Source organism: Sorex fumeus, unplaced genomic scaffold (genome assembly GCF_029834395.1).
Source record: "Sorex fumeus unplaced genomic scaffold, SorFum_2.1 ptg000122l, whole genome shotgun sequence".
In the NCBI taxonomy this organism is placed as follows: domain Eukaryota; kingdom Metazoa; phylum Chordata; class Mammalia; order Eulipotyphla; family Soricidae; genus Sorex; species Sorex fumeus.
In genome coordinates, this window is record NW_026606179.1 from 46,439,242 (window position 1) to 46,450,672 (window position 11,431).

Here is an 11,431-nt window from a genome sequence, read left to right on the forward strand (position 1 = left end):
GATGAAGTTGCACGTTTTCTGCTTCTGGCTTCCATCAAAAACTGTGATCTTTGTTCCTACCCACCTTCCTTCTCTTCCTTCTCCTCCCCTCTTTCCTTCTCTCTGTTACATTTTCTAAATATATATTAATTTTTAATTTAAATATTTGGCTGTATGTCAAGCTCTTATTTTTCCTTGAACATGTATCTCAGTTGTTTGTCTGTGTCTCTTTGTTTTCTTTTAATACCCTGGAGTAATCTGATTTCCCCCCTGGACACCTACTTCCTCTCTTTCTCTCCCCTCACATCTTCCTAAATAAGTTGTATTCAATGAAAACTATCTTGTTTCATTAAAATATATAAGTTAATGAAAGAAGTTGGTCTAAGAATAAAGTGCACCATCAGGCCTTCAAATTTAACTAATTGAGGCGGTAGGATGATAAAACAAAAGGTAAGGTGTGTCTTTTGCATGTGGCCGACCGGGTTTGAGCCGTGGTACCACAAATGCTCTTCCAACTCATAAGAAGTGATCCCTGAGCACAGAACCCGAGCACCTCCAGGTGTGGCACCCCCCCAAAAAAAAATAAAAGTCATTTTAAAAGATATAAACAATCACACTGTTCTTCAGAGTTGTTCTGTAAGGCCCATGTTTAAAAAATAAATAAATAAATAAATAAATGTATTTTTTTATCATTCTCTTTAAACTTTAGGAGATAAAGAATCAAGTCAGTACCTTAAACACAAGTAGGTCTTACACTATAAGTCATTCTTTAACCAGGTAACCTGTGACTTTACTTTTTTTTTTTTTTTTTTTTTTTTCCCCCTTTATTTTATTTTATTTTTTTTAAGGTTGTAGATTTACAATTTTTTGTGCTTTGGTTTCAATTATACAATGATCAGATACCCATCCCTCCACCAGTGCCCATTTTCCACCACCATGGATAATATCCCTCCCACCCCCATCCCCCCATCCCCCCGTCTCTGTGGCAGGGCAATCCCCTGTGTTCTCTCTCTCCTTTTGGGTGTTGTGGTCTGCAAAAGAGGCATTGAGTGGCAAACATATTCAGTCCATAGTCTACTTTCGACATGCATCTCCCCTCCTGGGAGGATCCTCCAAACATCCTTTATTTGGTGCTCCCTTCTCTATCTGAATAGCCCTTTCCTCTAGGATACCCGGCTGGCCTCTAAGTTATGGAGTAATCCTCCTGGTGCTGATCTCAGCTATTCTTGGGTATTAATCTCATACTTTGTTACTTTATATCCCCCAGATGAATGCAATCTTTCTATGTCTATCCCTCTCTTTCTGACTCATTTCGCTTAGCATGATACTTTCCATATTGTACCACTTGTATGTAAATTTCATGACTTCATCTTTTCTAAGAGCTACATAGTACTCCATTGTGTAGATGTACCAAAGTTTCTTTAACCAGTCATCTGTTCTTGGGCATTCAGGTTTCTTCCAGTTTCTGGCTATTGTAAAGAGGGCTGCAATGAACAAACAAGTGCAGATGTCACTTCGACTATACATTTTTGCCTCTCTGGGATATATTCCCAGGAGTGGTATTGCTGGGTCAAATGGGAGCTCAATTTCTAATTTTTTGAGAATCGTCCATACTGTTTTCCAGAAGGGCTGAACCAGTGGACATTCCCACCAACAGTGAAGGAGTGTCCCTTTCTCGCCACATCCACGCCAGCATCGGTTGCTTTTGTTCTTTTGAATGTGGGCCAGTCTCTGAGGTGTGAGATGGTATCTCATTGTGGTTTTGATCTGCATCTCCCTGATGATTAATGATGTAGAGCATTTTCTCATGTGCTTTTTTGCCATTCGGATTTCTTCTTTGAGAAAGTTTCTGTTCATTTCATTGCCCCATTTTTGGATGGGATTGGATGTTTTCTTCTTGTGGAGTTTAACCAGTATTTTGTATATCCTGGATATCAACCCCTTGTCAGATGTGTATTCGGTGAATATCCTTTCCCATTCTGTAGACTGTCTTTGTATTTTGGTCACTGTTTCTTTGGAGGTGCAGAATTGTGCCCCAGAAAATCAAGTACCTAGGAATCAGCTTAACTAAGGAAGTAAAGGACCTGTACAAAGAAAACTACAAAACGCTACTTCAGGAAATAAAAGAGGACATGAGGAAATGGAAAGATATCCCCTGCTCATGGGTCGGGAGACTTAACATTGTCAAAATGGCAATACTACCGAAAGCATTGTATAAATTCAATGCAATCCCTATAAGGATACCCATGACATTCTTCAAAGAAATGGAGCAAACACTCTTGAAATTTATATGGAACAATAAGCCCCCACGAATAGCTAAAGCAATTCTTGGGAAAAAGAAAATGGGAGGAATCAACCTCCCGAACTTCAAACTGTACTACAAAGCAGTAATAATTAAAACAGCATGGTACTGGAACAAAGGCAGAACTGCAGACCAATGGAACAGGGTTGAATACACTGACATCTCTCCTCAATCATATGCTCATCTAATCTTTGATAAAGGTGCAAGTAATGTGAAGTGGAGTAAGGAAAGCCTCTTTAATAAATTGTGTTGGCATCACTGGACGGCTACATGCAAAAAAATAGGTTCAGAACTCTGCCTAACACCATGTACAAAAGTAAGATCAAAATGGATTAAAGACCTCAACATCAGACCAGAAACCATAAGGTACATTGAAGATAAAGTTGGCAAAACCCTCCATGACATTGAAGCTAATGGTATCTTCAAAGATGCCACGCCACTGGCCGAGCAAGTGAAAACAGAGATAGATAAATGTGACTTTACTTTTAAGTTTAAAATCATCATTTTGAAATCATTCAAATTTACATTAAACAATTTTAAGTGTAAACACTGCATTATGTGTTATGAATGTAAAAAAGATTTAGAAATGTTTTTCTGCAAGTGACTAATTCTGTGACCATGAGCAATTATCATTCGCATTTTGTGTGTTATTATTTTCAAAACATGGATACTAGTGATAGCAATTTCATAAAGAACCTTTTTTTCTATTAAGTGATATAAAGTATATGGAAAGTTACTAGGCATAAATCTGCAGACAATATAATAGATTTTCGATCAAGGAGCAATTGGGTGAATCCTATGAGTCCAAAATTCTCTTGGAAATATGAGTAAGATATTGATTGGAAAGGAGAAATAAAAAGGGAAAGAACTGCTTAAAAAAATAAAAAAAAAACTTAGCTTCCTTAAGGCAAGCTCAGAGGAATAATAACTGTAGGCAGAACCATCTTTAAAAATTCTAATGATTGATTAAACGGGGAAAAAAATGTCATCCAGAGAGTAAGACTTTTCACTACAAGAATTTAAGTGGGTTGACGTTTGAGTAGTTCAGACGATTAAGAATAGGGAGCTTGAGACCAAAGGGTTGCTGAAATACCCCAGAGGGAGTTACAGGTCTGAGGTCAATATGGCAAAGGGTCAGTGTTACAGCTATTAATTAAACAGCTGAATTAAACTGACTGACACTGAGTCAGAGTGCGGCAGAGCCAAGGTCAAAGCAAAGATAAAAGCCAGGAACTGAGGGTCCGGATAAGAAATGTTTTACTTAAATAATAAAGCAAAAATGAAGCAGGGAGTCTAGTTTGCAGGGCAGAGGTAGGGAGAGGAAGAGGTAGGAGGGTGGTTCCTGGTAATTATTTTAAGACAAAGACAGTTACCTGGCAGAGTGCCAGGAGAAGTTAGAGCTAGGTATGCAGAGCATGTAGGAATTAGTGATGGAAGGCCGATACTATTCCCAAAAGGCCTGAAAGAACAGACAAAATGGATCATAATTGAGCAAAGCTAACACAGTTTTAGAGCAGTAAAAGACTGCGGCCTTCAGTACTTAGACATTCGAAGTTCATTGAGTCTCCATTATCTGATCTGTAGAATAAGGAAAAGAGATAATTATTTCAGTCCAAGTCCTGCAGTGTCAGATGCATAAATCTGATATCCCCAGCATCCCCTATGGTCCCCCATGCACTGCAAGAAAGGGGATACATCAGTACCATGTGCTCAGAGCTCAGTAGGTACTAGCAATTGTTTTGAAATGGTACACCTTTTTCTGTTTTCCTCCATGCCCTGCTCCCATTCAAGCCAAAGTAATTACAAATTCCCTAAAACAAGGGTTAGAGAAGTAATACAGTGGATAGGGATCTTACTTTGCATTGAGTAGACCCAGGACTGATCCCTGGTACCACATTTGGTCTCCAGAGTTCCACTAGGCATGATGCCTGAGTGCAGAGCCAGCAGTAAGCCCTGAAAACCATCAAGTATAGCTCACAAAGCAAAAAACAGTTCTTTTTTAATTTCAAAATTTTCTCTACAACAAACACTTTTCTGTGGGTTCCATGACCAGACTAGTTACTCTGAGTCAGAATTAAATTCTGATAGCAATTTTACTTCAATCTCTCCATGTCATGTTCAATATGCCAAAAATGGTAACAACAACTTTCACAATGGAGATATTATTGGTGTCCACTCAAGCAAATCTATGAACAATAGGAGGACAGTGCTACAGTGATACAGTCGCAATGCAATAAGTTTAAGACTCATATCAAGACTCCAGAGCACTCTTGGAATGAATGTCATCACTTCCACTTTCTGATGTCATTACCATATTATCCTAACTCTGCCTTATCCCTTTTCACTCTACATCGCTTATGTGTCTGTCACCCTGTGTAGACTATTATGTGAGAGCCAGTGTCTCTCTATAACCATGGGTTCCTGATCAGGGAAAATAGAATTAAATAAATATTCAATAAATTAGAAATCAAAGGACAACTCAATGATTTCAATGCTTTGTTATGGGACTGGAGCAATATCACAGTGGGTAGGGCGTTTGCCTTGCACACGGCTGACCAGGTTCAATTCCCAGCATCCCCTATGGTCCCCCATGAACTGCCAGAAGTAATTCCTGAGTGCATGAGCCAGAATTAACCCCTGTGCATTGCTGGATGTGACTCAAAACAAAAACTTTTTTTTCTATGTAGTGGCCATGATATTCAATATTGCCCACAATACTCAGAAAAAGTAGCTACCCAAACCCCAAATATCAGGAGCCATTATGTTGTAGTGGCATCGTATACCTCTGCTGTCACAGTTTTTCATTATCTGAATAAGACATAGCACAAGGAAGCAGATGGTTTGGGAAGGCATAAAATAAACATGAGTAACACAAAACCTGCCATTCAATAACACTAATCACACCACAGATTTTGGACAGTGGTGTCTTCTTCGCTTGCTAATAAAACTATTGTGAAACATATGTTCTGGGAAAAGTGAAAATAGATAAAGGAAAGTTAGCAACATTTCATTCCTGTCACTTGTTTAAAAATACTCTTATCTTTTTAAAATGTTTTTTTCCCAAATCCAACTGAATAGACATTAAAGTCTCCATTTTAGAAGATTCACCTATTATCCAGTACCATTCTACCACTTATTTGAAAAGACAGCCTATGCTTTCCTAGAAAATTGTATTTGCAAATAATTTTCTATTCTGAATCTGAGATTATTTGCATGAATTCCACATTATTTTGTGCAGGAGTAACAGCAATACAGCACAAATATTTCAAAGTCATTATATGTAAGTATTGTCCTATGAGTTTTCAAAGAGAGTATTTTTACATGCAAATGTTTTATAGTTTTGTATGAACCTTAAAAATCTTCATGTATAAACAGCAAAGGTATCAGTGAAAATTTTGATTTTGAACTTTAATAGAAAGTAATTGAAAAAAAGGTTAACTGACCCATATTAAAGTAGATCAAATTCACTAATCTGTTGGAAGACATAGCTATATATTTTTCTTTATTGCAATCTTCATTTGGTTACTGAATCTCATTTAGTATTTCATTTTAACAATTAATAAAGGTAAAATATGGTGATATATTAAAAGTTAAATAACATACTGGCATTTTAGTGCATAGACATTTAACATTTGGAAAACATTATAGTAATACTAACTTAGCAGTTATATAGTATCTTAATCCTTACTTTTCACATATTTATCACTAGATAAATTTCAGAGGAAGTTTTCAGAACTGAACTGTCTACCAATTGTTTCAGTACTTTCTTTAAACCAGGTACTGTGCTTGTCTGACAATACAAAGAAGGGCAGATTTGTCCCTTTGGCTCACCAAAAATATTTGTTTAGTGAGGGAGATAAGCCTTTAGTAGAGTAACTATAACCCATTGACGTAGAAGCTATGCTCAAGATATTAATGGAGTGCTTAGAGAACACAGAGGATGGGAAGATAGACTAGAAGAGCAGCGGAATGTTATTCAATTAAATCAGGATTCATTCATGGGCAATAACACAGTGAGTCTTGTTGTAGGTACCTACAGAGAAAGCAAATCATGTTAAGCAGCATGCATACTCAGAGAAACGACAGTCCATGACCTTTAGGACAATTTAAGATTGTAAAACTTCATGAAGCACCAGCTGTGTTTAGTTTATTTGCCTTTATTAGCACAGTGGCTACCATGGCCTTTTGTGTGTTATTTATTGTTCAGACAATACTAAACCAAAGAGCAAATGGGGTGGGGACTGGCAAGATAGTATAGTGGGTACAGCGTTTGCCTTGCATGTGGCCAAGCAAGTTTGGCCTCCAATATCCCATATAGTGCTCTGATTCCACCAGGAGGGATCCCTGAGTCATGAAGAAGAGTCAGGAAGAAGCCCTGAGCACTGGTGGGTGTGGCTAAGAAAATCAAAAAGCAAAGGAGAAAAATAAAAAGAACCAACAGATGACTAATTGATAGCTCTTGTCCAATGACAGGAAAAATGATAATATTGAAAAGAAACATTTCTTGGAGTCAGGTCTTTGTAGGTATTTGAGTCTTATGGATTGAAATGCTACCTTGCAAGATATGGAGAATCACTAAGAAGATATTGAAAGCAAACTAAACTTAGAATTGATCAATTCTTTTAATAATTAATTGAACATCTATTTTATTGAATGTGAATACATTGATGGGCAAGTAATCTCTGACTCTTGGCTTTATGTAGCTTTGATTCCAATGAGTATTCCAATAGTTTAAAAAAAACAAAGTAAATGGTTGAACTATAATTTATATTGAAATTCATGAAAAGGGGCTACAACGGAATGAGAGGGGGCATCAGCAATCTCCACCTGCCAACTGATTCCTGCCAGTTACAGATAATTAGAGATGGATAGATAGATATTAATCCACAATGCTTTTCTTTGTGTACTGTCTATGACCACTTAGATTTTTAATAAAGTTCCATGATTTACAAAGTTATTCAGAGTTGAGTTTTAGACCTACAGTATTCCAGCAACAGTTCCACCACCAGTTCCACCAACAACAAATTCTCTCTCCCCTCCCTACTCCCTGGCCTGCCATCTCGACAATCACTATATCACTGTACCACTGTCATCCCATCAATCTTCGATTTACTAGAGCAGGCACCAGTAATGTCTCTATTCCTCCAGGCCCTGAGATTTTAGCAGCCTCTTCTTACTTGTCTTTTCCCATCTTGACAGTCACCTTTTTAATTTTGGTGGTTAAAGTTTGGATTTGATGATAGCAGTATTATGGCTGCTTCTCATCTATCTATACCTATGGAGTTGAGCAGGAAAAGTCAAGAAACAGTAGGATATTGGAAGGGCTCATAGCTGGCCAGTGTATTTGGAGGGATTGATCAAGGAAGACAAGTACTCACTATGGAATAACATTGGGGATAAAAATGTATGTTTATTAGTTGATTCACGAACATATCTCGAGAGAAATATTTCCGGTGTTAGTAAAACAATGCTTAAACACAATCCACATATTTCTTACTCTCTCAGTAAATACCTCTCAAATATTGACTATGAATGTTGATAACAGAAATCACCAGTATATATCGGCAAGAAAGATGGGCTCTTCTCTAACCATGGCAATAAAGCTGGCACAAAGAAGCTTATTTGTGAGGCAAAGCCAATTAAATCTGCATTTACGCTGATTTTGCAGCAATTCCAAAGTGATTTTTTTTTCTTTTGAATGGCAGAGCTGGCAAAATGCTAACAAATTCAATGTACCATGCACCACATGAAGCCCAGAGAGTATTTCTAGAAAATGATGATGGTTTTCTAAACTAGTCAAAAAGGGGAGGGTTATTTTAGCCCTAATGCACTCCACTATATCAAGTTGTTTGCTTGAATTATTTATGTGTGTATTGCAATTTTTAAACTGGGAGCATCAGAGACATTTACGCCAGTGAGAAGTTAAGGACCTTGTAGGTCGTTCAAGGAGATTGTTAACTAGGGCAAGCGGCAGTGGCTGGAGAAATATGTCCAATCCACTTCACAAGTCACAGGGGTTTGGCTGTCAGGCGGACCTTGATAGAAACTTTAACTGTTACCTATTAACTGTGCATAGGAAGGCACTTATCACACCTGCCTGGGGCCTCAGTTTACATATTTCTAATCTAGAGATCTTAATGCTAATTCAGAGCATTTAAGTTTTAGTAATTTTTTCTAAAGAATGTAATATATAATAAGTATACAATGAATCACATATGATTCATTTTATTCTTTGTTCCAGAAAATCCCAATGAGAATAAGAATGCACTAACTCAACACTGGAATTTCTTCCATAAACAAAGTACCTTGGTTATGCTAGTGGTGAAGAAGACACAAATTCCTTGTTATTTAAAATTCCATGGGGAAAACAGATCTGTATTTCATGAATATCTTTGCTCACTAAAATAGTTTTCCAAGCCTCAGCCTACTGAATCAGAATCTCCAATTAGAGAGGGCTAAAAATTAGCTACTTAAAAGATAGCCAAACAGTGATGATCATTGATGATTAAGCTCGATGACTTAAGCAGACACAAACAATACAGGATAGAGTGGAACTTTTTTTTGAGAGAGGGACCCATGACATTCTTCAGGGAAACTAAAATGGAAGAGTTTCTCAATGCAGTTCACATTTTATAATCTTGAGAACAGATTTTAGGAGAAAAGAAAATTGTTACACATCTTTTAAGAAAATTAAGTGACAAAAATAAATCTGAACCAAGAGAGAAGTATATAATCTGCTTAAGAATTTACATTCTAGCGAGCTTCTATCATTTGAAATTAGAAACCCAAGTTCCTACTATTACTTTAATCTTGTGAAATTTGGACCCTCGTGTGTTCTGTAAGAAAGTAGAATATATATTGCTCAAATGTAGATAATGAAATCTTGAGGGCAAGCAAGAAACTTCTTTTGTAATTCTAAGATCCTTTCCATGAAGGAATACTACCTGAAGATAAATTTTGACCACTTCTTTCTAGAGATACCTGAATCCCAGCTCAGGATATGCAAATTCAATTCCTTGCCTTTGGGATCTTATATTCTCTCTCTCTCTCTCTCTCTCTCTCTCTCTCTCTCTCTCTCTCTCTCTCTCTCTCTCTTGCTCTCTCCTCTCCTCTAAATCCACTCAATTCCCTAAATAAATTACTTACTTAAAACAAAGAGTAAGGAGAAAAGAAAAGAAGCGCAATGAGGCCAGAAAAGAATAGTGTAATAGTGGGTCTGAGGACAGGGAAGCAGCTCAACTATTAGGTCTGATCTGTTTAGTATGTCTCAGGCTCTTAATTTGATCATCACTAGATGTTACAGCTATGATCTCTAAGCATTACTGGATGCTCCACTATGTTAAATATATGTGAAGAAGTAAGAATCCTCCAAAGCAGGATAAGCAAGAAGACAAGAACATCCTAATTTTTCTAAAATAAATCCTTTGAGGAGCTTCTGTTTTTAAGAAAAATATGCATAGAAGAAATAGGATAGTTTGTGAGTCTCCTCCCCCCCCCCCCCCCCGACTTGTTTCAGGTAGTAGATGTTTCACAACTGTAGTAGAAAATTCAATTAATGATGGATAGGGTTAAGCACTTTGACAATTCCAATACTGAGACCATGTATGCATCATATCCACTAATCATCTGCACCCTTACAAGTGGATCCTTTTGAATTGGTAAAATAACTTTCATTTGTCATAAACAATATGTGATTAAGCCAAGATTTCAACCCATGCAATCTGATATTTGTCAAAGATTTCATTTGATTGTAATTTAGAAGCGTATCTCAGGACTGGAAAATGACTCTGGTTGAAAGTAGCTTTCTTTAACCACTGGTCTATGGACTGGTGTCAAGTCTGCAAATATAGAAAGTTTGAAAACCACTGGTCTCTACCTCGTTAGTTATAACTGCCCGCCTGTTCATGGACCAGTTTTCAGGGCACTTGCAAGTCCACAACTACAAAAGTTGAAAAATGCTGGTTCAGAATATCTAGTGCAATCATTGACTTTGGGCTTAATTCCTGGTGCCATGACATTTGACAAGATGATCTTGACAGCACAACTCGCTGTGATCCTCAGCAAGGGGAAAAATCATAGTAAAATACCATCCTATGAAGTAGGAATGCTGAGAGGATGAGCCTGACTCTGCTGACATGACAGCTGACAGCTTTCAGTGTCACCTTTCTTGCCTTTGTGCCATGTATTCAGGAAAAGCTGACAGGAATTCTGGCAACTCCCTCTATAGGCTCTGCCTTGGATCTATAGCCATGAAAACTCTTGCCCTCCAGAATTTTCATTTCATCCCTAACAATATATCCTCTAATAAGAGTAAAAAAAGAAAAATCAATCTTCTCTTCTTGCTATCTAGTTTCATCTGGGATATGCTGGTGGATCCTTACCGTACTCACCCCAGAGACCTAATTAAGTAATGAATGGACATTTTGATATAGCCAGCCTTGTTATGTGCACAGGAAGCCACAGCAAATAAGTCTGTTGGTTTATTTACACATCTTAGGTTTGTGTTTCTTCCTTGAATGTATTAGTTTGATAGCTGATACAAGTCATCTATTACCTCTCCTTATCTTGTCAGGAAAATTTTTATAAAATGGCAATATAGAATATTGACCACCATAGGTCTTCCTCTTTGAACAATGGAAAAAATGTTCTTTGTTGAATATAAAGCCCATTTCCATCTCAGATCTGTGGCTTCTTTGGCATTAATCTCAGGATAAATTTTTTCCCCCTGACAGCTATAGTTGATTATTGTTGAGTACAAAACTGAAATCTTTACCACCCTAGACACCTAGGTTAGTTTGTGGATAGGCCCAGAGCTGGAGGTATTCCTCAACCACAATGTGAGCATAAAAAATGCCCAGCATATAGTGGTTTGGGAAATATTAAGAAAAAACGGGACAAAGACAGTATCACAAAAGCTAGTGAGTGAAACAGGAATAATCATGTCAGGAATAGAGCTGAGACAAAAGAGTGACCTCAGGGGACTAATAAAGTTGAGTCCTGTGTTTCTACAGTAAACCTTCTCTCATGTGCTTATTAGAGAAAAATAAACAATGATAAAAACAACCCAATGCTTTCCCCAGAAATAACGGAGTGGCATCCGTTAGAGACTCCCCCGTAGGTGCCCTCACATTCTTGAGAAAATATCATGAC